General features: G+C 39.9%; 15 non-coding genes across 15 annotated transcripts; 13 read left to right on the top strand and 2 right to left on the bottom strand.

The window, feature by feature from the left end:
* Positions 1-96: 96 nt before the first annotated feature.
* trnah-gug lies at positions 97-168 on the top strand. Its single transcript has one exon. It is a non-coding gene; the product is annotated as a tRNA-His (tRNA).
* A 2,070-nt stretch (positions 169-2,238) lies between these two features.
* trnar-ccu lies at positions 2,239-2,312 on the bottom strand. Its single transcript has one exon. It is a non-coding gene; the product is annotated as a tRNA-Arg (tRNA).
* A 2,423-nt stretch (positions 2,313-4,735) lies between these two features.
* trnae-cuc lies at positions 4,736-4,807 on the bottom strand. The gene has a single exon. It is a non-coding gene; the product is annotated as a tRNA-Glu (tRNA).
* A 940-nt stretch (positions 4,808-5,747) lies between these two features.
* Positions 5,748-5,819, top strand: trnah-gug. The gene has a single exon. It is a non-coding gene; the product is annotated as a tRNA-His (tRNA).
* A 1,717-nt stretch (positions 5,820-7,536) lies between these two features.
* trnar-acg lies at positions 7,537-7,609 on the top strand. Its single transcript has one exon. It is a non-coding gene; the product is annotated as a tRNA-Arg (tRNA).
* Positions 7,610-8,555: 946 nt separating this feature from the next.
* Positions 8,556-8,628, top strand: trnar-acg. Its single transcript has one exon. It is a non-coding gene; the product is annotated as a tRNA-Arg (tRNA).
* A 537-nt stretch (positions 8,629-9,165) lies between these two features.
* trnar-acg lies at positions 9,166-9,238 on the top strand. The gene has a single exon. It is a non-coding gene; the product is annotated as a tRNA-Arg (tRNA).
* A 1,316-nt stretch (positions 9,239-10,554) lies between these two features.
* Positions 10,555-10,627, top strand: trnar-acg. The gene has a single exon. It is a non-coding gene; the product is annotated as a tRNA-Arg (tRNA).
* A 1,398-nt stretch (positions 10,628-12,025) lies between these two features.
* On the top strand, positions 12,026-12,098 carry trnar-acg. The gene has a single exon. It is a non-coding gene; the product is annotated as a tRNA-Arg (tRNA).
* Positions 12,099-13,399: 1,301 nt separating this feature from the next.
* trnar-acg lies at positions 13,400-13,472 on the top strand. Its single transcript has one exon. It is a non-coding gene; the product is annotated as a tRNA-Arg (tRNA).
* Positions 13,473-15,293: 1,821 nt separating this feature from the next.
* On the top strand, positions 15,294-15,366 carry trnar-acg. Its single transcript has one exon. It is a non-coding gene; the product is annotated as a tRNA-Arg (tRNA).
* A 951-nt stretch (positions 15,367-16,317) lies between these two features.
* trnak-uuu lies at positions 16,318-16,390 on the top strand. Its single transcript has one exon. It is a non-coding gene; the product is annotated as a tRNA-Lys (tRNA).
* Positions 16,391-21,068: 4,678 nt separating this feature from the next.
* trnak-cuu lies at positions 21,069-21,141 on the top strand. The gene has a single exon. It is a non-coding gene; the product is annotated as a tRNA-Lys (tRNA).
* A 481-nt stretch (positions 21,142-21,622) lies between these two features.
* trnak-uuu lies at positions 21,623-21,695 on the top strand. The gene has a single exon. It is a non-coding gene; the product is annotated as a tRNA-Lys (tRNA).
* Positions 21,696-21,973: 278 nt separating this feature from the next.
* trnak-uuu lies at positions 21,974-22,046 on the top strand. Its single transcript has one exon. It is a non-coding gene; the product is annotated as a tRNA-Lys (tRNA).
* Positions 22,047-23,779: the final 1,733 nt, after the last annotated feature.

Here is a 23,779-nt window from a genome sequence, read left to right as displayed (position 1 = left end):
AAGCATGTAACTCTAATTCTGCGGGTTTTAAAGCCCAACATGTTTATGTCATATGCTTTCTGTCTCAACCTATTCTCTCAGCAAGTGGTATAGCTCGCCGTGATCGTATAGTGGTTAGTACTCTGCGTTGTGGCCGCAGCAACCCCGGTTCGAATCCGGGTCACGGCATCTTTTTCTAAATACATCTTATACTGATCAACTATAGAAAACTATAGCATCCATTTATTAAAGTTTGATAAACAGTGATAATGACTTGAACCAGAAAAGAAAGTCAGAGCAGGGTATCTGGAAACCCATTATCCAGAAATCTCTGAATTAAATGGGGGTTACTGACCCTGTCTGACAAACAAATGCTCTGCAAAGCTACAAATTTATTGTTATTGCTACTTTTTATTACTTGTTTCTATTTACTATATTACTTTCTATTTAGGCCTCTCCTCATTGGCGTAACTATAATACAGTAGACCCCATGGTCGCGGAGGTGCCCGGGGGACAGAGGGGCCCGGACCAAGGGGTCTGCTGAACTGAAATTCCTTACACACTGTGTGCGGCCACCAAGATTGCCGTCTGCCACATGTAATTCAGTGGCAGGGTGGGTCTGAGGCTTTCCGAAGGAACAGATGAGCTCAATGTGCGAGCTCTGAAGGAGGTCAGTGGATGCATGCGCGCTCGTGCAGGTGTGCGTTCACGCGTGCAGGTGTACATGCGTGCATGCAGCTAAGCCGGGCCCCTGAAGATTTTTTTGCAGGGCGGCCGGGTTAGCTGTAATTATGCCGCTGCCTTTCCTATTCATATTCCAGTCTCTTATTCAAAGCAATACATGGTTGCTAGGGTAATTTGGACCTTAGCAACCAGATTGCTGAAATTGCAAACTGAAGAGCTGCTGAACTTAAATAACTAAAAAACTACAAATAATAAAAAATCTTCGGGGAGACACTTCACAATTCTCTGCTGGGGTAAAGAACCAATCCCAGCCTGGTGTTGAAGAGAGCCCCCAGGAATATAATCATCTGTGTGATTACTGGTTGAATCTTCTCTTCATTCAGAACGCAACCAAAATGTGTAAGAGTTGACCTCATCAACAGTACCTAGTTCTAGAGCATTTCTGGAGGTCTTGATACAATTAGAAGATAGACTTCCAATTCCTCTTTCTTCAGTTTGGTAATGAGCACCACTAACACCTTGGTGCAGGTTCTTGGCAAGGTAAAAAGTCAGGCAATGAAATTGAAAATCCTCTGTAACAAATCCTCTGCCCAGCTTGCACGCGCCTGAGCTAACTCCAGACGCGAGCCTCTATTTATAACTTCACAGTTTTCGCGCCTTCACCTCTGCAGGTAAACATTGGCCAATCAGCAGCCACTAATACGTGTCTATGAGGACAGATTACCCTGCTTTTTATTTATTTATTTTTTATACACAGCTACAATCTCCCCCCATGAAGTCAAATGATTTAAATACATTTGACTGACAAGAGACGGCTTTTTGCTGGTCACTCTGTGCCATCTGAGGCAAAATTCTCACCTTCCCTCATAGCCGGAGTAGCCCTGTGTCCGCCTTCAGAAATCATGGGGTCCTGTACAGCAACATTTTCTGGGCCCCCTGAATTGAAGACCAACCTGTCCCTATAGGCTAGCCATGCCCCATCCCTTATTCTAGTTGTCATCTTTATATGCATACAATATACAGAATGCCCTGCAATACAAAAGGATAACATAATTGACTAGCTGTTTTGGATAGTAATCTATAGTGATCTCTTTTTTAGCATTAATTAATATTTGGAAAGCCTGAAAATATTTACTTACACAGAAAGGCAAAGGTCTCTTGCTGTAGGTTGGGTGAGCAGCATGTTACATCAGTTCAGTACGGTGGGTTTACACCCCAACTTGGAGGTGTTAATGTCATGCACATTCTGGCTACCATCCTTCAACTACCAAGTGGTGTGGCTTGCTGTGATTATAGTGTGGCTAGTAATCTATGTTGTTGCCAAAAAAACAATGGTTTAAATTTGAATAACAACATCCTTTTTCAAAAAAACACTATACTAATGGATGATAAAAAATGGTGGCATTTGTTTACTCAAGTGTGTCCTTTTTACAATCAGGGAACATGGTCTCCAGAAATGTCTAAATAACATTCAAGCTGATATAATTTTGCTTTGCTTTTTTCCCCAGGGCTGAAGTTTCACAAGTTGTTGAGACTTGTAAGAAACCCTTCTTCTAATGAAAAAATCACAAATCATGCACCCCAGATGGGACTCGAACCCACAATCCCTGGCTTAGGAGGCCAGTGCCTTATCCATTAGGCCACTGGGCATGCGTATAAAGGGCTTTTCACAGTTTAGTGCCATTCAAAACAAGTCAGTTGCATGAGAGAAGTTGCCCCATCTTTTTTTAACTGAAAGCAGACTGGCTATACATGAAACATATCATTATGGTTTCTGAGGTGAAAAATTAGCATAGATTAATAACTGAAAAATTCCAAAAAATAAGTGTTTAATACCTTCAGTTTAACATGCCATTTTGGCTTGCTTCATTAAACCTCGATTACACAACTGGATTTTGGTACAGTTCAGAATATACTAGTCTGGGACCAGATGGTGTTTATCTCAGAGTACTAAATGAGCTTAGCTCTGTGACTGCCAAACCTCTTTCCTTCATTCATGGAGATCTGGCATGGTGCTGAGAGGTGAAATGCTAATGTGTTGCTGATATTAAAAAAGTGATCCTGTTATCAGAGGGCCAGACCAGGATGGCAGGGGGTCCCAGGCAACCCGGCCAGCCTTGGTGCCCCATCCACCGCACATGTACACTCCCACAAACAGTCTCAGGACTGCAAAGGAGCGGAACTCATTCAGCCAGACCAGGCAGCAGTGAAAGGTATGTGCCTGTTGCCCCCAAGATTTGCGCCCTAAGCACATGCCTACTCTGCCTACCCCTAGTTATGGCCCTGTGTTGTCAATTTCAAAACTATAGGCTAGATAGTCTGATGTTGGTGTTAGGAAAGCTTTACAAAGGGGTATCACTTAATTGCAAATCATAATACTATGAGTTTTTGGTTAGCATGGTCTTTTTTGCATAACAGATTTTACCAGACTAATTTAATTGCCTTTTATGAGGAGGTGAGCAGGAATCTTGACTCTGGGATGGCAGTGGATGTGATCTACTTAGACTTTGCTAAAGCATTTGATACAGTACCACACAGAAGGTTACTGGTCAAATTAAGGAATATTGGACTGGAACATAGTATTTGTATTTGGATAGAGAACTGGCTGAAGGATAAATTACAAAGAGTGCTGGTGAAAGGAACGTTTTATAATCTGACCATTTTTGGTCAGCTTTGCTTTTCAACTTGTGTATTCATTAAAGTTTCTATTTTTGCTGATGCTAGTACATTGTGCAAAACTATAGGTTCCAAGCCGGATGCTGCCACTTTGCAGAGTGACTTGACTAAATCAGATAACTGAGCAGCAAATTAGGAAATGAGGTTCCATGTTGATAAATGCAGGTTATGCACTTTGGTAGAAATATTATAAATGGGAGTTATTCATTAAATGGCAGTATGTTGGGGGTTTCCTAAATTGAGAAGGATCTGTGGATTATTGTTTTATATGGTGCAATAAAAAGAAATAAAAAACTATTCCTGGGTGCCTTGGAATTTGCAAAAAGAAGATTTATGTAGAAAACAAGTTGTCTAATTCCAATTAGCTTGGTGTGACATAACTTCATGCCTGAGTCTCTCCCTGCTCACTCATAGCTCTGAGCTCAGATTACAGCAGGGATGAGGGGGAGAGAGGAGCAAACTGAGCATGCTCAAGCCCTAGCCCTGGAGGTTTATGCTAAAAACAGGAAGTCTGATACAGAAGCCCATGTATACACAGAGCAGCATTACTTTGAGGGTTTACTGGTGTATTAAGACCTTTCTGATTAAGTCTGTTACTTTTAGCCTTTCCTTCTGCTTTAATAAATGCGCTTTTGAGGGGGCATGATTACTCTTTACAAGTACATTAGCTGGGAATCATTTTTCCCATTAAAAGGGTCAACACATCAGAGCCAACCCCTCTAGACTAGAGGAACAGAATTTATGTTTGATGATGACTACAGGGTTCTTCATGGGGAGGACAGTGAGGTTGTGGAATGCCATGGTGGCTGATGTTTTCATGGCAGATTCTATTAATGCCTTTAAGAGTGTCTTGAATGATTTCTTGGACAAGCATAATATCCAAAGCTATTATGATACTAAAATCCACAGTTAGTATATATTAGTTTATATAGTTTATGTGAGTGTATAGGTTGGTTGATATGAGTGTGGGTATGTCCATGGGGGTTCATTTGAAAGAGTTGAACTTGATGGACTTTGGTCTTTTTTTTAACCCAACATAACTATGTAAATATGTAAAAATATTACATTAACTCTAACTAGATAACTTGATACTCGCTGAATTTGGCCTATTTTTTGTTCCTGCATGAGATGAGTACAGCAGCTGTAGATTCCATGTTTGACAGGAGCAGCTGTTGGTAGACAAGTCGTTGTTCAGTGATTAAGCATGAGAAAGAGAATGGCTTAGTGACTCAGGGGTGTATTAATTAAAGGGTGAAGAGACAGTTCTCACAGTTCTAAGTTTAAAGTTTATTTTGAGTCCTTCATATTTGGCTGATTTTTTTTTTTTTTTAGAGTCGTTGCTTCTATGCAAATTAATTTCTTCAACTGAAATGAGGAGGCAGTGAGTAAAAGCTTCTTCCCTGACCGGGAATCGAACCCGGGCCGCGGCGGTGAGAGCGCCGAATCCTAACCACTAGACCACCAGGGAGAGATAAGATTTGCCCTACTGCATAGAAATAAATATTCACATGCTAAAATAAATAGTCACATGTGAAAAGAAATAGTCGAAAGTGAAAAGAAATAGTCGCACATAAAGAAAAAGTAGAATTCAATGCATAAATAGTCGCATGTAAAAAACAAATAGTCTACATCCAGCTATTAAGGTAGATCTCATGATGGCATCAGGTAGCAAGAGTAGATCACGAGGTGACAAAGTCTGGGCACCCCACTCTAAACTCTATAATAAGCAAATCAAAGAAACAATTTAAATAATTAATTAATGTGCTTATAAGTCAGGAAACGCATTGTGTGATCAGTGCAGTCTTTTAATTCATTGGTGGATAGTGGTTAGTGGAGTCTGCCCCTGTGATGCTTCTCTGCATTGTTATTGCTTAATACATACGTTTCAAAAGCCCCTGTGTTACTTATGTACAATTCTAGGTACAATAAATTCGGGCAGCTTTTGTGAAAGTTACAGCAAATGCATACGTGGTGAGATAGCTTTATACCGTATGTCATTTATGCAATTTGTGTTTTTGTTGTTTTGCTTCTTATCAGGTCGCCATTGGAATAAGATATTACAGAACCTCGTACAACAGTCCTTCCTCTCTGCCCCAATGGAAGCCCTCAGAAATGTTGCCCCATACGGCCATACCATGCCTGAATATAATGAGCAAACAAACTTAAGAATGTTCAAACTTTTATACATGATATCATGCAATATACAGAATGCAAATCTATTTTTTTTTAATTAATTTTGATTTCAGAAGCCTGAACCCAATAAGCTACAAAAGAAGCAAAGGTCTCCTGATGTAGTTGGATGAGAAGCCTGTCACACTAATTCTGCAGGATTTAAAGATCAACATGGGGACATGTTAATGTCTTGTTCTTTCTGTCTCCATTTATTCCTTCATCAAGTGATATAGCTTGCCGTGATCGTATAGTGGTTAGTACTCTGCGTTGTGGCCGCAGCAACCCCGGTTCGAATCCGGGTCACGGCATCTTTTTAAAAATAGACCTTTAACTGATCATTAAACTTTAAAAAAATAAAATAAAAAGTAATAAGCAATTCTTTATTTCTGGTGAACAATCTGAAATCAACCAAACTGAAAAAAATGTTTGTAAGGTGAACAATACCTTTAAAGGTGGGTGGGACTGATTCTACTCCCTCAAGAGCCTACAACAAGACTGACCCTGGGAGCAAACCTCTGCAATAAAGGAGGAAAGGCTTCTTGTTTCCCAGACAGGAAATTGGAGTAGTCAGGTGATTAACATGAATAGATTCCCCCATGCAAATGTTAATTTAAGTTTAGGTGGAGCCAAGTAATGTGCATATATGCCTTAGTGTACTATAGCGTTACTGTTCCTTTATCCTTAAATGGGCAGGTGGTGCAATGGGTAACTGAATCAAAAGACTGTAGTTTCAACTCTTATCTGGGTCAGGTTGTTTATATCTGTATCACTTAATGCTCAATAATATTTACATCTAAATACGCAATAATATTTTCTTCACTGAGCACTAGGTGGGTAAAGACAATGTACTTACCTAATTGAGTCTTTTTATTCACTGAATGAGATAATCTAATCTGCTAAAAAGAAGCAGAGCAAAACACTGGCTAAGGGTGGGTGGAACCTGGTGCTGAAGTCTTCTCTGAGTATCTGAAACATTGACTTTGTGAGCATAAAGCAAGATAGGCTTGTGGTGTTTAACAAACAGGAAACTGAAATAGTCAGGTGTATGCCAAGAAAATAGATTCCCTTAAGACAGTGATCCCCAACCAGTAGCTCGTGAGTAACATGTTGCTCCCCAACCCCTTGGATGTTGCTCACAGTGGCCTTAAAGCAGGTGCTTATTTTTGAATTCCTGGCTTGGAGGGAAGTTTTGGTTGTATAAAAATCAGGTGCACTGCCAAATAGAGCCTCAATGTAGGTTGACAATCCACATAGAGGCTACCAAATGGCCAATCACAGCCCTTATTTGGCACCCCAAGAACATTTTTCATGCTACTGTTGCTCCCCAACTCCTTTTACATCTGAATGTTGCTCATGGGTTGAAAAGGTTGGGGGATCCCTGCCCTAGAACAACAAGCTGCAATAACATTCTTTAAGGGTCAGGCCACACTGGGCGTTTTGGGGAGATTATGTCATTTTTGCGGCGACCAATCTCCCCAAACGCCTTCCCTGAAGCGGGCAACTTTGAAAAAAGAATCGCCGCGTGTGATTAGTGCCGGCGTTTTTTCATTTTCGCCGGCGCAGAGTGAGGGAAGGTGTTTGGGGAGATTGGTCGCTGCAAAAACGAGGCGATTAGTTGCCAGGCAACCAAATCTCCCCAAAACGCCCAGTGTGGCCTGACCCTTATAGTAATAACAAAAACAAGTTTTTCTAGGAATACTAAATTACACTGTTTGTCTCAGTCAGCAAAAGGCTGTGCAAAAACACAAATTGTAATTTACATGAAAAAAATATGGCTGTCTTTAAAGAGATACTGACACCAGAAATTAAACCATTTTTACATCTATCATACTATTGGCTTTGTTTGCTACTTATAATGTTGCCATAAAGTATTTGCTCAAAGCCTTTACAATAACCATCTGATTCCCCCCTTGTTCGTCCAATGTCCAATGGTAAGTAGTTTCAATACGTCAGTGAAAAAGATCTTGTTTAAATTTAGGTGGGACCAAGTAGTTTCAAGATATGCCCCCGTAATTAAACTTATCTGGGCCAGTGGCGCAATGGATAACGCGTCTGACTACGGATCAGAAGATTGTAGGTTCGACTCCTGCCTGGCTCGGACCTTTTAAGGCTGTCAATGAAAAAGGTCATTTATATTCTCTTTCATATTAACTTCACTGAACTCATTGTTGAAGGGTTTTACACATTCAGTTTAGCTATACAGATGCTTTATGTCCCTGCCAGAAGAGTTTTGCTGACTAACTGGTGCTCTTTTTATGTACAGACTGGTAGCTCTAATCTGTGAGTAAAAATAGGCAGAGCAAAACACTTTGGGTGGGTGGGCTGAATTCTGCTCCAAATGACTGCAACAAGACTATTGAGCATAAAGTGAGACAGGCTTTTAGAGTTTGCTAGACAAGAAATTAGAGTAGACAAGTGGATACCAAGAAATAAATTCTCCCATACAAGCTGCAATAACATTTACTTATATTATAGTAATATAAAAAAAATGTTTCTAAGTATACAATTGAAATAAGATTTAGGAAGAAACTTGCCAAGCAGTGTTCAGCTGCAACTCTACTTTATTAAACAGCAGAGACACAACCCCCTATATGTAATAAAAGGCTCTAAGTTTGCCCAGGAGCAATAACCCATAGCAACCAATAAGATGTTTGCCAGTAATTTCTACTTGCTGATTGGTTGCTGCTCCTGGGCAAATTTAGTACCTTTTAACATAATCCCCTGTGTCATTTACCAGGTTAGCGCTCCTTTATATCAGAACACCACGCATTAATAATAAAAGTCAATTCCCAGGTTTATTTAAATATTCACAAGATATTTTCAGGGTTAACAGTATTAATCAGACATTACTATGAAATCCGTGGGTCTTTATTTTTGGTCCTTTAATAAGGGGTGTAATTATAAAGGTAGCCAATCCCGAGATAACTGGGAGCCCAGTGGGACACTGACTGATAAGCAATTGTCAATAAATGTTAATAAAAATGTATTATTTAGGTTTAGGTGGAGCCAAGTAATTTCTATGCTCTTAGCATTTAACCATTAGTGGGCCAGTGGCGCAATGGATAACGCGTCTGACTACGGATCAGAAGATTGTAGGTTCGACTCCTACCTGGCTCGGTTTTTTTAACGTTGAATCTTCCTTGTATCTAAATTCTCGGTAATAATAACTTCACTAAACTAATTGTTATGAGCTTTTCTATATCATATAAATGAGTTAGCTATGCAAACACTACACTTACCTGATCACGTTTGATATAGATTATATATCAGATCAATGATGCTTTTTCAGTTTTGTTCCTGCTGGTCCTTTCATGAGGGGATATAGTTATAAAGGAACCAGACCCCATACTGGGAGCCCAGAGGGACACTGACTCATAAGCAATTTTAATAAATGTTAAAGGAAAACTTTACCCTTAAAATGAATATTTAAGCAACAAATATATTCTATTTATGATTACCCAATGGCAATGTATATTATTATGAAAACATTTTATTCACATGAAGCAGGGTTTTATATAGGAGCTGTTTTATGCCATACCTTACTATAGAGACCTACATTGTTCAGGGGGGTATAGTTTTCCTTTAATAAAAATGTATGATGTAGGTTTAGATAGAGCCAAGTAATTTCTAAGTCCTTGCTAAATAACTAAAAGTGGGCCAGTGGCGCAATGGATAACGCGTCTGACTACGGATCAGAAGATTGTAGGTTCGACTCCTACCTGGCTCGGTTTTTTTAACGTTGAATCATCCTTGTATCTAAATTCTCGGTAATAATAACTTCACTAAGTTAATTGTTATGAGCTTTTCTACATCATATAAATGAGTTAGCTATGCAAACACTGCACTTACCTGATACAGAAGTCATGTTTAATATAGATTATATATCAGATCAATGATGCTTTTTCAGTTTTGTTCCCGCTGGTCCTTTAATGAGGGGATATAGTTATAAAGGAAGCAGACCCCATACTGGGAGCCCAGTGGGACACTGACTCATAAGCAATGTTAATAAATGTTAAAGGAAAACTTTACCCCCAAAATGAATATTTAAGCAACAAATAGTTTATATCATATTAAGTGGCATATTAAATAATCGTATCAAACTGGAATATATATTTAAGTAAATATTGTCCTTTTATATCTCTCGCCTTGAACCACCATTTTCTGATGGTCTGTGTGCTGCCTAAATTCAGGGAGATTAGTCGCCCAGCGACAAATCTCCTCTTCTTTGGGGCGACTAATCTCCCCGAACTGCCTCCCACCTGCTAGAATCTAAATCGCCGGTGGGATGGCACTTGGAGCACTTAGTTTTCTGAAGTAGCCACAAAGTTGTCTCACGAGGAGACTTTGGGCGAGTTCAGAAAATGAAGCGCTCCGAGTGCCATCTAGAGTTGCCACCTTTTCTGGAAAAAAATACCGGCCTTCCTATATATTTAACTTTTTTCCCTATTAATAACATCGGGATCAGCCATCATTTTTACCGCCCAGGCCGATAAAATACCGGCCAGGTGGCGACCCTAGTGCCATCCCACCGGAAATTTAAATTCTAGCCAGCGCGAGGCAGTTTGGGAATTTAGTCGATCCAAAGAAGAGGCAATATATCTACGGGCGACTAAATCTCCCCGAATCTGAGCATGTGTCTCTAGAGATCACCTGACCAGAAATACTGCCACTCTAACTGTAACAGGAAGAAGTGTGGAATCAAAAAACACAACTCTGTATTTTAATTGGCTCATGTGACCTAACCAGTATAGTTTGTTTGGTATGTTTGTGTGCACAGTGAATACTATGACCCCAGGAGGTGGCCCTTATTTTTTAAAATGGCAATTTTCTATTTAGGATTACCAAATGGCACATACTACTAAAAAAGTATATTATTATGAAAATGGCTTATTTACATGAAGCAGGGTTTTACATATGAGCTGTTTTATGCAATATCTTTCTATAGAGACCTACACTGTTCGGGGGTATAGGTTTCCTTTAATAAAAATGTATGATTTAGATAGAGCAAAGTAGTTTCTAATCGCTTGCTATTATACCATAAGTGGGCCAGTGGCGCAATGGATAACGCGTCTGACTACGGATCAGAAGATTGTAGGTTCGACTCCTACCTGGCTCGGATATTTTGAAGATGTATCATCCTTACATCTAAATTCTTGTTAATAATAACTTCCCTAAGCTAATTGTTATGAGCTTTTCTATATCATATAAATGAGTTAGCTATGGAAACACTACACTTACCTGATCATGTTTGATATAGATTATATATCAGATCAATGATGCTTTTTCAGTTTTGTTCCCGCTGGTCCTTTAATAAGGGGATATTATTATAAAGAAAGCAGACCCCATACTGGGAGCCCAGAGGGACACTGACTCATAAGCAATTTTAATAAATGTTAAAGGAAAACTTTACCCTTAAAATGAATATTTAAGCAACAAATATATTCTATTTATGATTACCCAATGGCACATACTACTAAAATGTATATTATTATGAAAACGTTTTATTCACATGAAGCAGGGTTTTATATAGGAGCTGTTTTATGCCATACCTTTCTATAGAAAACAAGGGAAAGTTGTGCTCACCACTATTTTTTAAAACCATTAGGCGGGGGTGCAATGAGGGTGTGACCACAAAATACATATAGACAAATACAAGATTCCTCTGCACTCAACCCATTATCAATATATTTAAGACAGAGACATTTTGTGCTACTGCTACTAAAAAATGCCTTACCCTTTAAACAAAACAGGGATTGTTTGTCCATATATTGCAATATATTTAAGCTGGCCAACTACGTCACAGTCATCCCATATCTGGCCAGTCCTACGCTTAATTTTCATCTGATTCATTAAGAATTCTATTGCTTCATTATACATTTTACAAAGGGACTTGGTTTTACCTGCAACTTAACTTGCTGCTTTCAAAGTAAAACTCCATTGCACCCCCGCCTAATGGTTTTAAAAAATAGTGGTGAGCACAACTTTCCCTTGTTTGTTATAGTTTATACAGGAGCAGTGACCAGCTCCTTGTTGTAGCTCCCACCCTTCCCAGCTATAGTCAGGTGATCCCACTGGTGTCTAATAAAAGGGCAGCCAAGTTTGGGAGTTTTACTTTGAAAGCAGCAAGTAAGTTGCAGGTAAAACCAAGTCCCTTTGTAAAATGTATAATGAAGCAATAGAATTCTTAATGAATCAGATAAAATTGAGCATAGGACTGGCCAGATATGGGATGACTTTGACGTAGTTGGCCAGCTTAAATATATTGCAATATATGGACAAACAATCCCTTTTTTGTTTAAAGGGTAAGGCATTTTTCAGTAGCTGTATGCACAAAATGTCTCTGTCTTAAATATATTGATAATGGGTTGAGTGCAGAGGACTCTTGTATTTGACTATACCTTTCTATAGAGACCTACATTGTTCAGGGGGGTATAGTTTTCCTTTAATAAAAATGTAGGATTTAGGTTTAGATAGAGCCAAGTAATTTCTAAGTCCTTGCTACACAACTAAAAGTGGGCCAGTGGCGCAATGGATAACGTGTCTGACTACGGATCAGAAAATTGTAGGTTCGACTCCTACCTGGCTCGGTTTTTATAACGTTGAATCATCCTTGTATCTAAATTCTCGGTAATAACTTCACTAAGCTTATTGTTATGAGCTTTTCTATATCATATAAATGAGTTAGCTATGCAAACACTGCACTTACCTGATACAGAAGTCATGTTTAATATAGATTATATATCAGATCAATGATGCTTTTTCAGTTTTGTTCCCGCTGGTCCTTTAATGAGGGGATATAGTTATAAAGGAAGCAGACCCCATACTGGGAGCCCAGTGGGACACTGACTGATAAGCAATGTTAATAAATGTTAAAGGAAAACTTTACCCCCAAAATGAATATTTAAGCAACAAATAGTTTATATCATATTAAGTGGCATATTAAATAATCGTATCAAACTGGAATATATATTTAAGTAAATATTGTCCTTTTATATCTCTCGCCTTGAACCACCCTTTTCTGATGGTCTGTGTGCTGCCTAAATTCAGGGAGATTAGTCGCCCAGCGACAAATCTACTCTTCTTTGGGGCAACTAATCTCCCCGAACTGCCTCCCAACTGCTAGAATCTAAATCGCCGGTGGGATGGCACTTGGAGCAATTTGTTTTCTGAAGTAGCCACAAAGTTGTCTCACGAGGAGACTTTGGGCGAGTTCGGAAAATGAAGTTCTCAGAGTGCCATCTAGGGTTGCCACCTTTTCTGGAAAAAAATACCGGCCTTCCTATATATTTAACTTTTTTCCCTATTAATAACATCGGGATCAGCCATCATTTTTACCGCCCAGGCCGGTACAATACCAGCCAGGTGGCAACCCTAGTGCCATCCCACCGGCAATTTAGATTCTAGCCGGCGGGAGGCAGTTTGGGAATTTAGTCGATCCTAAGAAGAGGCAATATATCGATGGGCGACTAAATCTCCCTGAATCTGAGCATGTGTCTCTACCCTTAGAGATCACCTGACCAGAAATACTGCCACTCTAACTGTAACAGGAAGAAGTGTCGAATCAAAAAACACAACTCTGTATTTTAATTGGCTCATGTGACCTAACAAGTATAGTTTGTTTGTTTTTTTGTGTGCACAGTGAATACTATGACCCCAGGAGGTGGCCCTTATTTTTTAAAATGGTAATTTTCTATTTATGATTACCCAATGGCACTAAAAAAGTAGATTATTATGAAAATGGCTTATTCACATAAAGCAGGGTTTTACATATGAGCTGTTTTCTGCATTATCTTACAATAGAGACCTACATTATTCGGGAATATAGATTTATGATTTAGATTTAGGTGGAGCCAAGTAGTTTCTAAGCCCTTTTTATTTAACCATAAGAGGGCCAGTGGCGCAATGGATAACGCGTCTGACTACGGATCAGAAGATTGTAGGTTCGACTCCTACCTGGCTCGTATCTTTTGAAGATGTATCATCCTTACATCTAAATTCTTGCTAATAATTAGGGATGTAGCGAACGTCGGAAAAAAAGTTCGCGAACATATTCGCGAACTTGCGCAAAAATGCGAGCGGTTCGCGAACGGTTCACGAACCCCATAGACTTCAATGGGAAGGCGAACTTTAACATCTAGAAAAGACATTTCTGGCCAGAAAAATGATTTTAAAGTTGTTTAAAGGGTGCAACGACCTGGACAGTGGCATGCCAGAGGGGGATCAAGGGCAAAAATGTATCTGAAAAATCTGCCTGTGTGTGCTTGGAAGAGATAGTGTAGGGGGAGAGCTGTTAGTGATTTCAGGGACAGATGATAGTAAGTTTGCTGGCTAGTAATCTGCTTGATACTGCTCTGTATTGGAGGGACAGAAGTCTGCAGGGATTTGAGGGACATTTTAGCTTAGGTAGCTTTGCTGGCTAGTAATCTACTGTTCTCTTTAAACAACTGCCATACGTTGACCTTGTAGGCATTGTTTGCCCAGTTTTTTTGGACGCAGCCACTGAAGCACAGTTGCCAGAAAAAATATGCCATATAAATGCTGAAAATAGTCATTTTTCGCCATTACGTAAAATATATTATGGCTGCTTGAAAAAAGTGACTCCGGTGTTTTTTCTGGAGACGGTAATATTATGGATATTTAGACAGAATGGGAACAAGGTCACACAGCTCGATGGCGGGTTGAAGAAAACAGTGTGCAAATAATGCCTACAGGGCAAATAATGCCTAAAAGGTCAACTTATACACTACTACAGCGGTAGTAAAATAAAAAAAAGTAAAATAAAAAAAAATGAATATTAAAAAAAAAAATTAAAGTTGGTGCTGCTGAACTACTAGGAGCAGCAGATTAGCACACCAGTCCCACTCCCCAACACTGCTAGACTAATAGCACTGGGCTCTTATAGTAGTAGTAGTAGTAGTAGTAGTAAAACAACAAAAAAATAAATAAAAGCAGTCCTTACAAGGACTACTGTTATTGCAGCAGTCAGCAGATGAGATCAGAAGCAGGACAGCTGCCCACTGCAGCTACATACAGAGCACTGCAGTAGAAGGTAGATTACTAGCCAGCAAAGCTACCTAAGCTAAAATGTCCCTCAAACCCCTGCAGACTTCTGTCCCTCCAATAACAGAGCAGTATCAAAACGATTACTAGCCAGCAAACTTTCAACTGTCCCTGAAATCACTAACAGGCAGCAGCTCTCTCCCTACACTATCTCTTCAGCACACACAGGCAGAGTGAAAAAACGCTGCAGGGCTTCGGTTTTTATAGGGAAGGGGAGTGGTCCAGGGGAGAGCTTCCTGATTGGCTGCCATGTACCTGCTGGTCTGGGGTGAGAGGGCAAAAAAAAGCGCCAACAATGGCGAACCCAAAATGGCGAACGTCGCGCGACGTTCGCGAACTTCCGGCGAGCGCGAACACCCGATGTTCGCGCGAACAAGTTCGCCGGCGAACAGTTCGCGACATCTCTACTAATAATAACTTCACTAAGCTAATTGTATGGGCTTTTATTTATTGTGTAAGTGTGTTAGCTATGCAAACATTACACTTACCGGATAGAAGAGTTATGTTTGATATAGATTTTATATCAGATCAATGATGCTTTTTCATTTTTTTCCTGCAGGTCCTTTAATGAGGGGATATAATTATAAAGGAAGCAGACCCCATACTGGGAGCCCAGTAGGACACTGACTGATAAGCAATTTTAATAAATGTTAATAAAAATTTATTATTTTGGTTTAAGGAAAGCCAAGTCATTTCTAAGCCCTTGTTATTGAACCATAAGTGGGCCAGTGGCGCAATGGATAACGCGTCTGACTACGGATCAGAAGATTGTAGGTTCGACTCCTACCTGGCTCGGTTTTTTTTAAAGATGTATCATCCTTGTATCTAAATTCTTGGTAATAATAACTTCACTTAGCTAATTGTTATGAGCTTTTATATATTGTGTAAGTGAGTAAGTTGTACAAACACTACATTTACCTGATAGAAGAGTCTTGCTGAATAACTGGAACTCTTTAAATTCACAGACTGCTATCTGAAAAAAAAGAGGTGGAGCAAACCATTTTGGGTAAAGGTGGGTGGGATCTGGTGCTGTATTCCTCCCCCTTTGAGTGTCTGCAAAAAGACTGAAAGTCGTATGTGAACATCTGCAGAAACAAGGAGACGTAACAAGTCAGTAACGAGTATATTGGAGCTTTTCCAAAGTGAATATATTAAGCACAAGCCGTGTGACATTGTAGATACAGCAATAAGAAGTTAATGATTTCTTGAGATGTGTTGCTAAATATTCAGCTTCAGCTAATTAAAGCTCGAGCTACAAGATTAGGTTCAATTTAATCCATTCAGATTATCCTCATACAGATAGTACTCTGTTTGGAATTTAACTACAGCTCCTAAACTTTGCTTTTAGTGGTGCCTAAGTAAAGCAATTATTAAATCAAAACAAAGTGGGGTTTTTTTGGAGAGAGCTTTGCTGCTCTGCATTAGCGTTGCCAGAGTTTTTTTCCTTCCAAACCAGCCATTTGTCTTTACCTGCCACTATGCACATGGGATAGATTTCAGCCCAAAAAAAAGTTTAGGGCAACAGTAGATGAAGAGATTAGTCGCACAACTTCAGAAAGCCGAAGCGACGCAACAATTCTCTTCATTGCCATGGGAAAGCAATTAGAGGATCTAGAAGTCCCACCTGTATGTCTTCCTACACTAGAACCCCCAGTAATCCTTTCACAGTACACATGGAACAGAAATGAATGCAATCAGCATTCTATACCATCTTAGCTCACAACCCTGTCATGTGATGATGTCAGAGCCCGGATAGCTCAGTCGGTAGAGCATCAGACTTTTAATCTGAGGGTCCAGGGTTCAAGTCCCTGTTCGGGCGCTCTATTTTTTTTTATTGTTGCCCTGTTTGAGTATAACATTTCTCCTCGTATAGTACTTCAATTGATGACTGAAAAACGTTAATTCATGGTGTCTCTGATTATTTCTTTTGGTGCAGTTTTATGTAGACACGAACATGTAATTGTGTTCGAGTGTGTACACTGTGTATATTAGAGTGTACAGACTAGCCCAACCAGTTGCCCTGCACTGGTACAACTGTTGTGTTTGCTTTAGAAACTCTATTATAGTTTATATAAATAAGCTGCTGTGTAGACATGGGGGCAGCCATGTAAAGCTAGAAAAGGGAACAGGCTACACAGCAGATAACAGATCAGCTCTATAGTATACAATGGGATTCTCCAGAACTTATCTGTTATCTACCGTGTATCCTGAGCTTGAATGGCTGCCCCTATGGCTACACAGCAGCTTGTTTATTAGTAGTACTTATCTGTTATCTAATGTGTTTCCTGTGCTTGAATGGCTGCCCCCATGGCTACACAGCAGCTTGTTTATATAAACTATAGTAGTACTTATCTGTTATCTAATGTGTTTCCTGTGCTTGAATGGCTGCCCCCATGGCTACACAGCAGCTTGTTTATATAAACTATAGTAGTACTTATCTGTTATCTACTGTGTATCCTGTGCTTGAATGGCTGCCCCCATGGCTACACAGCAGCTTGTTTATATAAACTATAGTAGTACTTATCTGTTATCTACTGTGTATCCTGTGCTTGAATGGCTGCCCCCATGGCTACACAGCAGCTTGTTTATATAAACTATAGTAGTACTTATCTGTTATCTACTGTGTATCCTGTGCTTGAATGGCTGCCCCCATGGCTACACAGCAGCTTGTTTATATAAACTATAGTAGTACTTATCTGTTATCTACTGTGTATCCTGTGCTTGAATGGCTGCCCCCATGGCTACACAGCAGCTTGTTTATTAGAACTAAAGTAGTGTTTCTAAAGCAAACAGCAGTTTTACCAGTGCAGGGCAACACTACATTATATTGTCATTCCTTTAAAACACTTTAATTTTTTAGTGTTTCTATTTCTTCAAAGAACACAGGAATCATGGGATTAGGACTGTAACAATACCTTTAAGCAGGAGCTGGTGTGCAATGAATAATGTATCTGACTAAGAATCAGATCAACCTATGTCTTGCAGAAAGTTTTTTGCCCCTCTTAAATGACAGTATTTTCCACCTGTATATTTTGGATGTTTTTTTTTTTTTAAATTTTGTAATTAAATATCAAAGTTGCTATTTTTTACACTAAACAAGGCAACATAGACTACTCTTGATTAGTAACCAATTTCAAACAATAAGCAATTTGCTATAATCAGTCAGATTTTACAGCTTTGCAAACCCTGGGGAGTTACTTTACCATTTCATTTTTATTTAGTGCCCTTTTGCCAGGGGATGCATTGTTATGTAGAGGCTACATAATCTCATAAAACTGTTATTTAAAGGGCAATCGTTGTGAAAAAAAAAATCAATATAAATTATTATGCTTCTTACTACCCTGTTTCAGCACAATAATGGTCTGTGCACAATGCAATGTCCAATGGGTTTGCTGAGATGGAAGTGGAACAAAAACTGATGTTGGGGATCAGACCTGATCCCCCAACATCAGTGCCCAACATCACTTTAACTCTTGTGGCTAAATGAAAGAAAATTCCACCAACAATGATTTCAATATTTATTGGAAACCTTCCCAGGAGAGTAGCAAAGGGAATAGCAACTATATATTACACCCCTTGGTTCAGGAATGAGATGTTGGACAGACAGGTGTCCAGATACTTTTGGCATTATAGTGTATATTAGAGCTAGTTGGCCATCAGTAAAAGTGACTCCAATACAAATCTGCACGTAGAGAGACTGTTTCATGAGATTGGGAGAGTGAAGAGTAACTTAATTAATTCACAATGTTTCATTATTCCCATGTGAGTATTAGCCTATCTTGAATGATTTCATAGTAAATTCAACATGGTGGTAAATTTAATGGAACCATTTAAATTTAATTCACAAGCGTATCAATGATACAATATTCAAATCTGTTATCAGGACAACTATAAATAGAGTAAGGGGAGAGGAGAGAGAACAGCGTTAGAAATTAAAGGTTTACATCAGATATAGATTCTTAATTCATGTGGATTTTCTCAACAGGCACCTGGGTGGGATTTAAAATAGTATTGAAAATGGGCACTTACCTACTTTCTACTACTGCCAACCTGCTCTATGTCCTGGTTCTGCGCTGAGTCATCTCAATTCTCTTAAAGAGGGCGGGGACTGCAAACAGGTGTCCGGTTTACTATTATCTAGAATGAGTAGTGAAAGCTTGGGGAGGGTTCCTCTTGATCTTAGCACAAGGTAATTGAGCTACAAGTAAAAGTATTGTGGCAGACCAATAAGGAAACTAGCCTGCTGCTAAAGGGTAACTAGCACACCTACACCTACATTTATTCATTCATTCATCAGGCCACTGACTTCTCCATCTGTAGCCCTTTCTCTAGGGCTGGTCACTACAATGTACTTTGCTCTGGATCATGGTGACGTGATTTTATGCAAATTACTGCTCCCCGACTTCCACTATGATTTCCAGGAAATTCCCATACCTCCCAACTGTCCCATTTTTCATGGGACAATCCCGCTTTTGACAGCTTAACCTGCAGTCCTGGCTTTGTTAGTGAAATGTCCCACTTTTCTCTTTGATCTCCTGCACTGACGCCAGAAAAAGATGCAAAGTTTCTAACCTAATTGGCTGTTGGCAGAGAGCCCAGAATCAATACTTAGATACTTTTGTAACAATTTAAGATAAGCAAAGAAACCATTGTAACAATTTAAGATCAACAGGTCTCTTGGGGAAACTGTGATTTGCAGCTTAAAGGACAATTCACCTTCATTAGCAAAACTGTAATAACACATAAAAACCACAGATATGTGTTCAGACTTTCACAACCTGTTAAATTTTGTAAAATAGACATGGTAATTAGGGGGTGTGGTCACAAAAATAGTCGTGGTCAAACAAATTTGCCGCACTACATGCTGCAAATCTGTTTGTCCTTCTTTCTATTTCCAAAACGTTGGGAGGTATGTAATCCCCCAGCCTGGCCTGATCATTGCCCCATTTGACCTGCCATTTGCTCAGTCTAATCTGACTGCTCTGGGCCAGGAACAAATATTTATGCAAAATAGCTTAAAGGACCAGTAACATCAAAAAAATTTTTTTGAAAATTGGTTAGTAAACAACGAAAAATAAACATCAAGGCAAATTAAACTTTTAAACAGTAAAGCCTTTATTAAGAAATAACTTACCAAAACTCCACTTCCTGTCCTCTGCAAAAAAGGCGAATGGGCGACCATCCATCCTGCAGAGCTCGATTTCTCCTCCTGGCTATTCTAGTGACAGTCTGCAGCGCTTCACCTATTCCCAGCAGCAGCAGGTACTGGAAGAGCTGGATCAGTGGGGTGCACATGCCACCTGCTCCGGGAGTTGTAGTGCCCCCGTCCGATGCTGGAAAACCCAAGACGAAGATCAACCCCCCTAAAAGCGATGAGACCGCCAATGCTAAACTACAGGACTGTTCTTTCCCCAGATCTGACACAAGCTCACAGCCATTATAAACAGGCCACAAATCCCGCGAGCTACAACATACCTCCAGTCGGCAGTCACGATTTCCCTCCCCGAGCAGAGACAGTGGATGTATAACCCGTGCGCTGAGATCACCGCTCCTACAGCAAAGCTCCACCTGCTCCGGGAGTTGTAGTGCCCCCGTCTACTTCTCAGTCCATGTCTCCTGCCCAAGATAAGAGTCCGGACAGCAGTAGCAGCATGTCCAACACATTGGACAGCAACACACTGGCTCAGCAAGGCAACTCCATGGATCGTGTGCGTGGCTCTTCCGCCTTCTCCTGCAGCAGCAGGCAGCTTCCAGACTCACAGACAGTATGCTGTGGGGCTGCCGCTGGACATGCTGCTGTCCGAACTCTGGGAGCTAGCAAGCGCGATTTTCAAATGTGTCAGCTGCGAGGAAGCGCTGTGGTTTCCGGAGGGTCTCGCTTTGCTGTAGGAGCGGTGATCTCAGCGCACGGGTTATACATCCACTGTCTCTGATCGGGGAGGGAAATCGTGACTGCCGACTGGAGGTATGTTGTAGCTCGCGGGATTTGTGGCCTGTTTATAATGGCTGTGAGCTTGTGTCAGATCTGGGGAAAGAACAGTCCTGTAGTTTAGCATTGGCGGTCTCATCGCTTTTAGGGGGGTTGATCTTCGTCTTGGGTTTCCAGCATCGGACGGGGGCACTACAACTCCCGGAGCAGGTGGCATGCGCACCCCACTGATCCAGCTCTTCCAGTACCTGCTGCTGCTGGGAATAGGTGAAGCGCTGCAGACTGTCACTAGAATAGCCAGGAGGAGAAATCGAGCTCTGCAGGATGGATGGTCGCCCATTCGCCTTTTTTGCAGAGGACAGGAAGTGGAGTTTTGGTAAGTTATTTCTTAATAAAGGCTTTGCTGTTTAAAAGTTTAATTTGCCTTGATGTTTATTTTTCGTTGTTTACTAACCAATTTTCAAAAAAAATTTTTTTGATGTTACTGGTCCTTTAACATATTGTTCTTAAGCCAAAAAAAGTTTTTTTTACTATATAATGCATTCTTTTGTAAACTCTTTGCATGCAGGCCCGGCTAGCTCAGTCGGTAGAGCATGAGACTCTTAATCTCAGGGTCGTGGGTTCGAGCCCCACGTTGGGCGTGTAATTTTCTCTGCACTTATATAACAACCTTCCTTTTTTTCTTTAAATCTAGCAAATCCTTACCTTCGCAATATTTTATTCTTACTAATGCTGATTTTCAGGAATTTTTAATTCATTTAAATCATATTAAATGTATAACATTTTCAAATACCCTTTTCTTCTTTTCTGTCATTCTTCCCAAGTTTTTCTTTATTTGTTAAAAAGTCTAAACAAATACACCTTCATTACTGGTAATTTGGACACTAGAGCAGGAGTGACCATACTTTACTAATGTGAGATCTTTTAGGGCTGAACTCCATGGCGCAACGTCTTCGGGTCCGACGCTCTGAGAGGAAGCGCATGCGACAAGATGGATGCGCTGAATATAATGTAAGTGATAGAAATATTGCACCTCCAAATTACATGCATCCTACTTGACACAACTATCGCATGCGAATGCTGCACTCGTTTGCTTCTTCATCTGACAAAATTTAAGTCAGAGCCCGGATAGCTCAGTCGGTAGAGCATCAGACTTTTAATCTGAGGGTCCAGGGTTCAAGTCCCTGTTCGGGCGCTTGCTTTTCTCCAACTCAACCACATTGTTTAGTATAATTTTGTTCATAAAAATAAGCGATATCAGAAGGAAAGGCTATATGATAACTGAAAATACTAGCACACCTGCACAATATATATATATATATATATATATATATATATATATATGCATTTATTCATATTTATATATGTCACATGACTACTGGCAAAAATAGAAAAATTATAAAGTTGCTAGAATTAGAATATATAGTATTTATTTCTCAAGTGCAAAGTAGTGCAACTTTACAAATTTTCAGAGCCCGGATAGCTCAGTCGGTAGAGCATCAGACTTTTAATCTGAGGGTCCAGGGTTCAAGTCCCTGTTCGGGCGTATGTTTTATTGGAGGGGTTCCTTTTCATTTTTGCTCTTTTTCTTCTTCTTCTATTATACTTTATTTCTTTAGAACTGGCACATTTATGTAACTATCCATATTAGTCCTGACCCCAATCACATTTGTACAACACACACAGTAGGGTAATCAGGCACCAATTAACCCCCAGCTCTGCAGGTTGCTTGTACCCGCTCAGTAATTTGCAGGGCTGCTGAAGCCAGAGAATCTGTCTCCGGAAATTGGGCTCCGGTGCAGGCTGCAGCAGCTCAGTATATGCAGAGCAGACATATTTTACTCTTTGGCCACATGTTAGTTTCCACTTATTACTTTTTATTAGTTTTCACTGGTTTTAACTAGTGTTGGTTAATATTCTACCACTCATCTATCAATCATTTTATTTAAATGAATTGTTTATTGATGTATTATTATAAAATTCAATAAAAGGAAAGAAAGGAATTCAACACAGCTAACTCCGATTAGGTCCCTCCCCCTTTCCCTTCCCCCGCCACCAGCTCTCTTTGTTATTGACGTCAGAGCTTCATGCAGACTGACTGTAGTATAGCACGGCTGATAGCTAGACAGTAGTAATTGAAGAGAGACTGAATACACCAATATAGCAGCATTTGCCTGCTTTGATTTGTTGCTTAATGGCCATGATAGATACATACCGAAAATGCCTTACCATAAATTAGATGTCAGTATGATACAAGTTAAGGAACAATAACACCAAAAAAATGAAAGTGTTTTAAAGTCATCATCATCATAATGCAGTGTTTCCCTGCACTGGTAAAACTGGTGTGTTTGCTTCAGAAACACTACTATTGTTTATATAAATAAGCTGCTGTGTAGCCATGGGGGCAGCCATTCAAAGGCGAAAAGGCTCAGGTTACACAGCAGATAAACTCTGTAGAACATAATGGTGTTATCTGTTATCCACTATTTAACCTGTGCCATATAGACTTTTTTCAAATTCAGCCATGGCTACACAACAGCTTATTTATATAAACTATAGTAGTACTTATATGTTATCTACTGTGTATCCTGTGCTTGAATGGCTGCCCCCATGGCTACACAGCAGCTTGTTTATATAAACTATAGTAGTACTTATCTGTTATCTACTGTGTATCCTGTGCTTGAATGGCTGCCCCCATGGCTACACAGCAGCTTGTTTATATAAACTATAGTAGTGTTTCTGAAGCAAACACATCAGTTTTCCCAGTGCAAGGCAACAGTTCATGATATTTTCATTACTTTAAATCGTTTTAATTTTTTGGTGTTACTGTTCCTAGTCTCACTTGTGATAAAATAGATCAGCTCAGGATCCTTTTTTACCCTGGTCATCTCCATGTCAACTACTCCCTTTTGACCCCAGACCCTCACTCCCTTAGGGCTCTTACACACGGGCATTTCTTTCTGCATTTAGCGAGCATTCAAACGCACGAATGAGCGCAAATAAATGCATTTCTAATTGATTCCATTATATTCTGCCTGGTTGTGTTCATGAGCATTCTGAGTTGCGTTTTACTCCATTTGCATTTTTTTAGACCCAGCATGTTGCATTTTCTCGCGCTTGACTTGCGTTCACCTATCAATAGAACAGAGGGTTGTATTTGGAACAGGGGAAAAAAACATACTTAGTTGCATCACAAAATGCGCTCACACGCAATATATGTTTTTTTCGCATTCGACATGCAGCCATGTAACAGTCCTTGCACAGGTGTCTTATTTGTCT

The sequence above is a fragment of the Xenopus laevis genome, chromosome 3L, assembly GCF_017654675.1.
Source record: "Xenopus laevis strain J_2021 chromosome 3L, Xenopus_laevis_v10.1, whole genome shotgun sequence".
Lineage (NCBI taxonomy): Eukaryota > Metazoa > Chordata > Amphibia > Anura > Pipidae > Xenopus > Xenopus laevis.
Note: the sequence above shows the minus strand (reverse complement) of the source record. Positions and strands in the feature narration are given on the sequence as shown.